Consider the following 10,599-nt stretch of genomic DNA (forward strand, 5'->3'; position numbering starts at 1 on the left):
GTTCTCTGGATGCTTTCGAGATCTAGATAGGGCTCTTAAAAAATAGCGGAGTCAGGGGATATGGGGAAAAGGAAGGAACGGGGTACTGATTGGGGATGATCAGCCATGATCACATTGAATGGCGGTGCTGGCCAAATGGCCTACTACTGCACCTATTGTCTATTGTCTATTGTATTGATTAGAAAACTAGTGAAGCATTAGAAGATCATGAGTGAAGAAAGACACAAAATGTTAGAGTAACTCAGGAGGAAGACGATCAACATGGCTAGGTGAAATTTCAGGTTGGGACCCTTCTTCAGACTGATTGTATGGGGGCATGTAAAACAAGGCTGGATCCGAGGAGGGGCAGAACAGAGCATGGGCGGTAATAGATGAACACAGGCAAGGTTTTTTTCTGATGGCGAGATTGTTAGACAAAGGCCAGGGATGAAAAGACAGGTGAGAGCGCAAAAGGATAAAGAGTTGTGAATTATGAAGCTTGTGGAGAGATAAGCTGTTAATTGCACAGCCAAAGGAAGGGCAAGGGGAGCAAGGTCAGCCTGGGTTCATGGGAGGGGAGTAGAGATGTGGGGGTGGGGGGAGAAAAGACGGAGAAAGGGAAGGGGAAAGGGGGAGTTTGCGAGTTAGTTAAAAACTGAGAATTCAGTGTCCAAATCATTGGGTTGCATGCGGAATATAAGGTGGTGTTCCTTCAGTTTGCATATGGCCTCACTCTGCCAATTGAAAAGGCCCAGAAGACAATGGGCATGTACTCAAATTGGATGTGACAAATATTGTCTCACAAGATCTCTGTTGGGACTGCAATTGATAAATGTGCTTATAACATTTTCAAATTATGAAATCTTCAGAGTTGCAAATTCAAGATTTTCAATGATAGGCAGCATAATAAGCATTGTAAATTGAAATGCTAGATCATTAGAAGATGTTAATAGATTAACTAATGAGCAAAATATTGGCAAATAGAATTCAAAGCAGGAAAGTTGAAACTACTTACTATGTATCTGAAAATATAAACAAGTGGAAGTAAAAAGCTGTTTCCTTCAGCATTCCATGTCTAGAGATACCTTATCTCCTAAATGAAATTATATTGTGAATAATGCTGGTTTGAATTCCACTGTTGAAAAAATTCAATCAGGAACTTCCAGTCCCAAATCATCCTTGTTCCGGTGATGTGACTTCCATGTTAGTTGAACATGGGATGTCATCAATTTTCATGTAAATGTCCTTTGGAGCATTCACTGGAAAGTTGGATGATATCTTTCCGAAATACACAAGTTGTGGTGATCTTCTGGACCAACTTATTCTGCTACATTGCTGTCCACTTAAAGGCCGTAACAAGGAGTATATTCCATTCCGTCGCTTCAATGCGTTTAGTTCATTGTCACGTGTACCGAGGTACAGTGAAAAGCTTTTATTGCGTGCTAACCTGTCAGTGGATAGACAATACATGATTACATTTGAGCTATCTACTGTGTACAGATACATTATAAAGGGAATAACGTGAGTAACGTTTAGTGCAAAATAAAGCCAGTAAAGTACGATCAAAGATAGGGTCTCCAATGAGGTAGATAGTAGTTCAAGATTGCTTACTTGTTGTTGGTAGGATGGTTCAGTTGCCTGACAACAGCAGGGAAGGAACTGTTCCTGAATCTGGAGGTGTTCGTTTTCATACATCTATACCTTTTGCACGTTGGGAGAAAGGGGGATCCAATCCAATCCAACTTTATTTGTTAAGCACTTTAAAACAACCAATGTTGACCAAAGTGCTGTACAGAAGAATAAACAAGACATCATAAACAGACAACATAACAGAACATAACATAACAGCTCACATAAGGCGCAAAAATTACATATGAAATACAACAATAAATTAAAAGACATAAAACATGAGTAAAAATAATAGCCACGCAATAAAAGCAATCAAAATAAGAAATTAAATCAAGTAAATAAAGTCGACATCTTACTGGGTATCAAAAGCCACGGAGAAGAGATGGGTTTTAAGAAGTGATTTAAAAACAGACAGAGAAGAGGCCTGTTTAATGTGGAGAGGCAGATCGTTCCATGATTTGGGTGCCGACACAGCAAAGGCACGGTCCCCTCTGAGCTTCCGCTTAGTTTTAGGCCCACTCAGGAGAAGCTGATTATCTGACCTGAGAGAGCGGGCGGGTGTATAAGGGTGTAGAAGCTCAGATAGGTAGGGCGGGGCAAGACCATTCAGGGATTTAAAAGCAAATAAAAGAATTTAAAAATGGATCCTAAACTGAATAGGCAACCAGTGGAGTGAGGCTAAAATGTGCGAAATGTGTTCATGTTTACGTGTGCCAGTTAAAAGACGTACAGCTGCATTCTGTACCATCTGGAGACGGGCGATGGAGGACCCACTAACCCCCACATACAGTGCATTGCAGTAATCCAGCCGAGTGGTAACAAAGGCGTGGATTACCGTCTCAAAGTGCTGCCTTGACAGAATTGGCTTTATTTTGGCCAGCTGCCTCAAATGGAAAAAGCATGATTTAACAACAGCCTTGATCTGACTGTCAAATTTAAGCTCAGGGTCCACTTTAACCCCTAGGTTTGTGATGCATGGTTTGATATACTGGGCCAGGGAGCCCAGATCTACAGGGGGGGCCCCAGTGGTGCCACCAAAAACCATTACTTCCGTCTTTTTATCATTAAATTTTAAAAAGTTCAGAGCCATCCAGGCCTTTATGTCGTTGAGACACTCAAGTAACAGTCCGACAGAGTGTTCATCCTTCTTTTTAAGAGGCACATAAATCTGACTGTCGTCTGCATAAAAGTGGAATGAAATTCCGTGCTTCCTAAGTATGGAACCAAGTGGGAGCAAATAGAGAGAAAAGAGGGGAGGGCCAAGAACTGAGCCCCGTGGGACCCCACACGAGAGAGGAGCAGAGGATGATACAGAGTCCCCAAGGCTGACACAGAAAGTTCGATCAGCCAGGTACGACCTGAACCACTCTAGTGCTATGCCCCTGATACCCACCCACTGCTTCAAACGTGAGATCAATATTTCATGATCCACTGTGTCAAAAGCAGCAGTCAAATCTAAAAGCACAAGGGTAACACAGTCACCACGGTCAGTAGCTAAAAAAATATAATTAAAAACTCTTAAAAGGGCTGATTCGGTGCTGTGAAGGAATTTAAAACCGGATTGGAAAACTTCTAAAATATTATGTTCTTCCAGAAAGGCCATTAATTGACTGTGCACGATCTTCTCCAGGATTTTTGATAGAAAAGGCAGTTTGGAGATAGGCCTGAAATTTCCAAGAACTACAGGGTCAAGAGCAGGTTTTTTAATCAGGGGTTGTACTACTGCATGTTTAAAATTTTCAGGGACAACACCTGAGGACAGACTGTTATTAATGACTGCAATAACAGATGGTCCTACAGTGGGGAACACCTCTTTAAATAGTCGAGGGGGGACAGCATCGTTTGGAGAACCTGAGGGCTTCAAATGACCAACAATCTTCTGTTAAAAGGAAAGAGTCACAGGCTTAAACTGGTCAAATTCAGCAGAGCAGGGGACAGAGATTGAGGGGTCATAAGCAGATGGTGGGATTAGAGCTCTAATAGAAGTGACCTTATCAATAAAAAAGTGAAGGAAGTTTTCACACACAGCAGGGGACGCCTCCATACAAGACAGTCTGCGGGGCATTAAGAACTGTGTCAATTGTGTTAAACACGATGATCAGGGTCCTTCATTATGTTGGTGGCCTTGCTGAGGCAACATGAGGTGTAAATGGATTCAATGGAAGGGAGGTTTATTTGTGTGATGGTCTGTGCTGCATCCACAATTCTCCGCAATTTCTTGCGGTCTTGGATGGAGCTGCGATGTATCACGATAAAATGCTTTCTATTTGATAACGTGCCCCTGTGAGATCTATTTTTTCTCTAATTCTCTTGAAGTTTTATCACACCTCTTATATGATGTAAACTCAATTGAAAACAACTCCTGCTCCAATTTTTGCCTTGTGGACCGTCCACCAAAGCCCAGAGTTGCAGGTGCCTTTGCTCCCTTCCCATTAAAGCACAGATCTCTGGGGCATGCACTTGGCTCCAGTTCAGGCCCTAACCTCCCTAAACCACCAGCCCTACACATGGTTCAATCTTATTTTCATTTGTTCACTCCACATGTGAAATGTTGTGCAATTGGCAAACAGTAGCAGCCAAAACCTTGGGCCTCAGACCATTCATTTCAGTAACAGTGAACACAGAAAACTGAAAATTAATTGAAATAATTCAAATAGGAATTACTTTTTCGGCTGAAATATCACCAACAATTTATCCTGGCCCAATCACATTGAATCTTTGGCCAAGAAAGCACACAAGCACCTCTGTTCTCTCAGAAAACGAATGCAATTTGGCATGTCTTAATCAACTCTTTGCAATTTCTACAGATGTACCATAGGAAGCTTCCTATTGGGATGTATCACAGCTTGGTTTGACAACTTTTCTGTCCAAGACTGGAAGAAATCACAGAGTTGTGGATGCAGCCCAGCACGCAGACCACCCTTCCGCAATACACTCAATCTACACTTCATGCTGCTTCAGGAGAGCAGCCAACATAATCATGGACCATTTATACCCTGACCATTCCCTCGTCTCCCGTCTCACATTGGGAAGAAGATTCAAAAGCTTGAAAGGCATTACTGCCAGATTCAAGGACAATTTATTTACTCACTGTTATTAGACACTTCATCGGACCTCTTACAAGCTAAGGATGTATTCCCAATCTCCCTCTTTGTGGCCCTTTCACTCTTTCTTCTATCTGCACTTTCTGCAGTGGTACCATTATATTCTGTATGAATTGATTGTACTCATGTATTAATGTTCTATCGGGAAAGTCTGTGGAATTCTCTGCCTCAGAGGGCGGTGGAGGCAGGTTCTCTGGATGCGTTCAAGAGAGAGCTAGATAGGGCTCTTAAAAATAGCGGAGCCAGGGGATGTGGGGAGAAGACAGGAACAGGGTACTGATTGGGGATGATCAGCCATGATCACATTGAATGGCAGTGCTGGCTCGAAGGGCCAAATGCCCTACTCCTGCACCTATTGTCTATTGTCAATTGGAAGCACACAAAACAAAAGTTTTTCACCATATCTCAGTCCATCTGTCAATAATAAACCAGTACCAATCCCAGAGGCATGATAGAGTGATGTATGTACTTTGTACTCCTGTTTTGCAATTCAATTTCTTTGAAGTCGATGTGTAAATTTTCATTCGTTTCTGGTCCTATATTGCTTCCTGTGAAAATAGTCTTTAAATGGAAAGATTCTGGAATCGGATGTTTACTTCACGATTTGATTATATTCCAAATGGCCAGATATCTGCTTCAACCTAGGTATTCCAAGCAACATATGTGTTGCACATGCAGGCATAGGAATTGTAGTGGACTATAGACATGATAGTTTTTGAAAATTATATCACCAGCATTGGGAAAAGTTAACTCACTCAAAAGTTAACTGGAAACAAACCATCTGACAGCACACAGACAGGGCAAGGATTAAGGCAGATTATGAAGAATTGGACCCTGCAGTTATCAACTGACAGGTGAATTCCATCGGATATTGCTGCGAAATATTTCTGGATTTCTGGAAATGTTTGAATTTTTTTGCTGACTTGGGCTAAGACCATATTGTGATGCAGCTAGTTCTAATGTAATTTGAGTTTCTCCAATATGATCTGATCTCACTGTTTCCCCATATTAGCTGGTGTGAAGCAGATTGTTTATCATTTTAACAGCATTTTCTATTTATTAAAGTTTGAAGTTTGAAAATGTTTCTTGCATTTCAATGGAAGTCTCCTTCTATTTCAACCGTTGTCACCCCAGAACTTCATTTAACCTTTCTAGTTACTGTTACATTTTATGCATTATGATAAATAATTTCATATTCGGAAATTATCTACTGTATAATACTGTACAGGTATATGTGATTTATAGCAACTCATCTGAACTACAATTCTAAAACAAAATAACTGTGGTTGAAGGCATATCAGATCTAAGAACATGATTTAATATGTTTAAAGATGTTGAAGATTTCCAGTATTGAAATAGTAAAATTAAAATGCTATCTTTCTGTACCAAAATATGCAGTAGCAAAATGGGTAGCAGAGAGGTACATCCAGGATGACTGGAGTTCTATCCTGAATTCTGGCAGCATCTGTATAGATGTTATGTGTATGGATCTCTTCCAGTGATTCTGTTCCCATTCCAAAAACATGGTTGGTATTGTTGACCGTTTTACCTCTTTATCAACTGACATGTCGAACAAAAGACTAAACCAAGGTTTTGCACAACTTCAACTTTACTAGCATGAGTTACTTAAGCATGCACAAAGACCACTGACCTACTAATTTCTCATTTGATTTACTGTTCCAGTTTATCGCTTCGGTTACTAAATCACAACACTAATCTCTTGGACACATATACTTCTTGTATGAGTAAATAGGTCAGATTCACTCTGCTGATAGGGGAGTTGACTTCTCTGAACTTCCAAAACAGATTCCTCCTTCTTGCGAAAGTTGTTCCCAGGTTGTTGCTGTCGACATCTTGGACTGCCCTTCTTTTATGCAATTGTGTCTTCAATCTTCCAAGGAAGCCTTTGATCTAACCAAAGGTTCTCACAATTGAAGCCAAAAATTTCAAGTTGTCACTTATTCAAGGGCTGAATAACAAAACACTTTTTTCCTCATCAGGCCAGAGTGTTCTTAATTATGTTGCCTGTTCATATTTTCCCTCACATCACATGGTCGCATTACAAAATGGCTGTTCCCAGACAGCTTATCATCTCAAGGCCACAGAATGTTGCCACAAAGTTATCATTAGCTATAGTCTTGCTAGATGCCGATCACGTGACCTTTTCACTGTGCTTCTTTGTTTTTGTGATCCCAGCATTTCTTTCTGTCCCTCTCTCTCTAACTAGAAGTGTCCTCCCAGAGCCTCTCAGGACATTTGACATCTTGTCTCAGGGTACATTTCCGTTTTTTGATCCATTGAATGTTAACTGAATTGGATCATACTGAATATTGCTGGTATTTCATCTCATGTAATGTAGATATCTGAGTCCTCATCATGTTATAATATATTCTTTAAGATATAACCATGGAAATACCATTTAGAATATTCATGCTGCTCATAAAGCATTATTTCCCTCAATGTTTGCCTTATTTATACATGCTTGACCCAGCTTACTGCCTCTAGAATTTATCAATTCTTATGTTATTTTCTACCATTTGATCTTTTATAATTTTTGTTCATGCATCTGCAGGCAAAGTTCCATGTTTAGCTTTCTTTTCATTTCCATCTTCCAAGGTTTAAACATCATTAAGGTATATATTTGATATATGAAAATTAAAGTCATTACAATTATAACAATATGGGAAGCAATCCTTACCCATGGGTGAATTTGTTCATTTATTCCCCAGTTCCAAATATCATCCCAGCGGCTGGTTTCCTTAATTTCATTTATATCCTTTCTAATCTTTCCAGTGTGTTGGATAACTTTAATGAATTTAATGCTGGTTTTATCCATTTGTTTGTTTGTTAATCCATTGCAAGTCCTCAGGCAGGAGCCTAACTTCAGTAAAATACATTTGAAATAATTTGTTTAAATCGTCCTTTATTCCCTCAGTAACCACCCTAGTGATTTTACTTCGGAGTCACGTGAGTGACTACGTGAAGAACCCGCTCAGTGCGCAGGCGCGGCATTACGCCAGCAGTGAAACAGCGGCAGCGGGAGCTAGGCACTCCCGCAACAGATGAAACGGACCGTCAGGTGAGTATCCTGAGGTCGGGTTTCTTTTACAGGGGAGCCCCTTTTTCTGCTTGTGTTTTACAGGCAGAGAAAAAGGCTCTGGAACCAAACTGTCCCCCGTTCGAGGAGGAACGTTTCCCGTCGGGGGGAAGGGGGGCAGCAACAGGCGGTAGGAGCAACCCGGTGTTCCTCTATTCCCCGACACCGTGCCGAGCCCAGCCCGCTAGCGGGCTGGATGTATAGCCACCCGAAGAGGCATCCGGCAGGTGTTCCCGATTTGGGACGGGACGTCTCTCCACCCGCACGGGGGGAGAGAGAGCCGCCTGAGCCGCTGGAGCGGCTCTCGGAGCAGGTGCCTGCGAGACGCGCTGCTTGAGGGGCGCTCTCGCTACTACAAGGCACAAAAGCTCCAGAAGAAGGCGGTAGGAACATTTAACCGGGCGTTCCGCTATCCCCACACCGCGCCGAAGCCAGTCCCGCTAGTGCCTGAGCTGCGGGCTGGATGTCTAGCCATCCGAAGAGGCATCCGGCCGGTGGCTTCCGACTTGTCGGAGGGGACGTCTCTCCACCCGCAGGGAGAGAGACAGCCGCCTGAGCCGCTGGAGCGGCTCCTGGAGCAGGAGCTCCTGCGAGACACGCTACGTGAGGGGCAGTCTCGCTGGAGGGTTCAGGCATACCCTCCACAGTGCCTAGGCACTGCCCATCGCTTCCTCCTTAGTGTGGTTAGCTTTGGGGTGACCAGTGGCTGGGCTGGTCATGAAGAGGGGTCACTGGCTGAACAATATCAGGAGTATGCTTGAGGTACAGGATCAGGAAGAGCTGCTGGGTGTGGCCGCTATGTGGCTCCACCACTAGCGAGATGGCTTTTCAGTCTCAACTGATGGCCAGCTTACTACCTGTCTTTTCCAAAAAACTTCTCCAAGACAGGTAGCCATGAGGCGTTGGTTTTATCACGCCTCCCCTAAATTGCATTTACTCAAAGTGCCCGCCATTATTGGGGGATACATTGAGCAGCGCGTTTAACCTAAATATTTTAAAAATGCATTTGGTACCCTGACGTCGGCTATCATGTCCACCTGCTCATTCCAGAAGGGCAGGGTAGTATGGCAAAACACCTGACCCTACTGTTCAACGGTATACCTCATAACTTCTGAAATGAACTCACAAACCTGCCCTCAATCTATGAAATTAACAGGACTATGAGAACGCCGACCTCATAATCACAGATCCTGCTACCTGGCACTTACCAAACCAGTCCTAAAAAACTGGACGAAGTGTTCAAACTATTCGGCACAAGAGGGCAGAGTCTGGAATGAGCACCACACTAAACCAGACAGCAGTACCTCTACGTGTCCACCAGGGGCGTCTACCTCATGGTACTGGTGAAGCTCGGGGCCTGCATGCCAAACCTGTAGCATTTTAGGCCACGGCACAGAGCAGGCCCCAGGGGAAAATGTGCCACCCCCCAACAAACATCGTCCCTACAAGAACAAGGAACCAGAAACCGAAGAAAACAACAATGAAGACAGATAAGTATGGTTCCTACCATCACATAAAGGTTAAGGGTTGTACTAACAAGGGGTGGATGAATCACGCCTGGTTAGGAAGCTATCACTCTTGGTAGTTATATACCAAAAAATAAATACAAGGGGAATAGAATTAATATCTTGCCACCAATTCAGCAAGCACCCCAAGTGGTCTACCCTCCCACGATGGTGAATGTCGCACCATCGTTGATAAACCACTTGAGTATTTCACCAGGTATACCCATTCATGGGATTTGTAACTACTACCATGGATCCAAGGATACTTTATGGTAGACATCGACCTTGAAGATGCACACTATTCAGTACCTTCTCTTATAAGTTTCGGATATACCGCGATTACCTGGATGGAGTAACCATGATGAGCGTTGCGGCATTTAAGTCAAAGTTATCCAGAATCAACTAGCCCTGACACTTAGAAACATTCCGTCATGGCATGTCTATATATTAACGACAAACTATCCTTGGATACAGCTTTAGCTGCATCGCTTCTCGGCCTTTTGGCTAAGATCAAGTGTAGTATCTGTTCTTATCAGTTTAATAATCTGATACGTCCCTTATCTAGGGACCATATATTAAATTGAATTTTGGAACAGGGAGATGGAATAGGGGCTTGCTCCGTCCACTCCACGCATCGACCCAGTATTGCAGTGCCTCTGGGAACGGTGCACAAAATATATATCCAGATATTTACGTTGACCATCCACAACGTTGTTATCTGGTATTCATTAAGACTATCAGTCATGGTGCATTAACCACCAATCAACTACGTGGCAAAGTAATTGGGATATAGCAGCATTACCAGCTACTGAACTTTGTACCTTTCCTATGAGCTGAGATACTAGTGTTCAAAACTATCTCCATACCTGTAATATGGGGGCAAATGGATTAATCTGTAGTGTTATCATGGAATTTATCGGCAGGAAGGATTATGGTTGTACACTTCCACCTGTTTTGAGTAACATCTTATGTGTCCTGATGTGTTACTGAGCTTGTAATACTTAATGCCAATATGAATTGACTTAAACATGTTATATATTAACTTACTTAATTCTAGTGAAGCATTTGCTCAGTAATCCACCAAATTTGCATGTTCGTTTATAAGATAACAACATCAGTGGTGGCATATACCAAACCACTTGGGCGGAGAACATCGATATTAGGGGTCAATTTATTAACAATTGGAAACCGTATGTCGTCAAACATGTTTGACCATCAGTAACTCACCTATCAGGTGAGCTAAATACTGTAAACATACATTTAAACCAAAAATATTTGCTGAAAT

General features: G+C 42.5%; 1 non-coding gene across 1 annotated transcript; it reads left to right on the forward strand.

Moving 5' to 3' along the window:
* The first annotated feature begins 9,798 nt into the window (after window positions 1-9,798).
* On the forward strand, window positions 9,799-9,990 carry LOC116974747. Its single transcript, XR_004412418.1, has one exon. It is a non-coding gene; the product is annotated as a U2 spliceosomal RNA (small nuclear RNA).
* The last annotated feature ends 609 nt before the right edge of the window (window positions 9,991-10,599 follow it).

Source organism: Amblyraja radiata, chromosome 6 (genome assembly GCF_010909765.2).
Source record: "Amblyraja radiata isolate CabotCenter1 chromosome 6, sAmbRad1.1.pri, whole genome shotgun sequence".
Classification (NCBI taxonomy): domain Eukaryota; kingdom Metazoa; phylum Chordata; class Chondrichthyes; order Rajiformes; family Rajidae; genus Amblyraja; species Amblyraja radiata.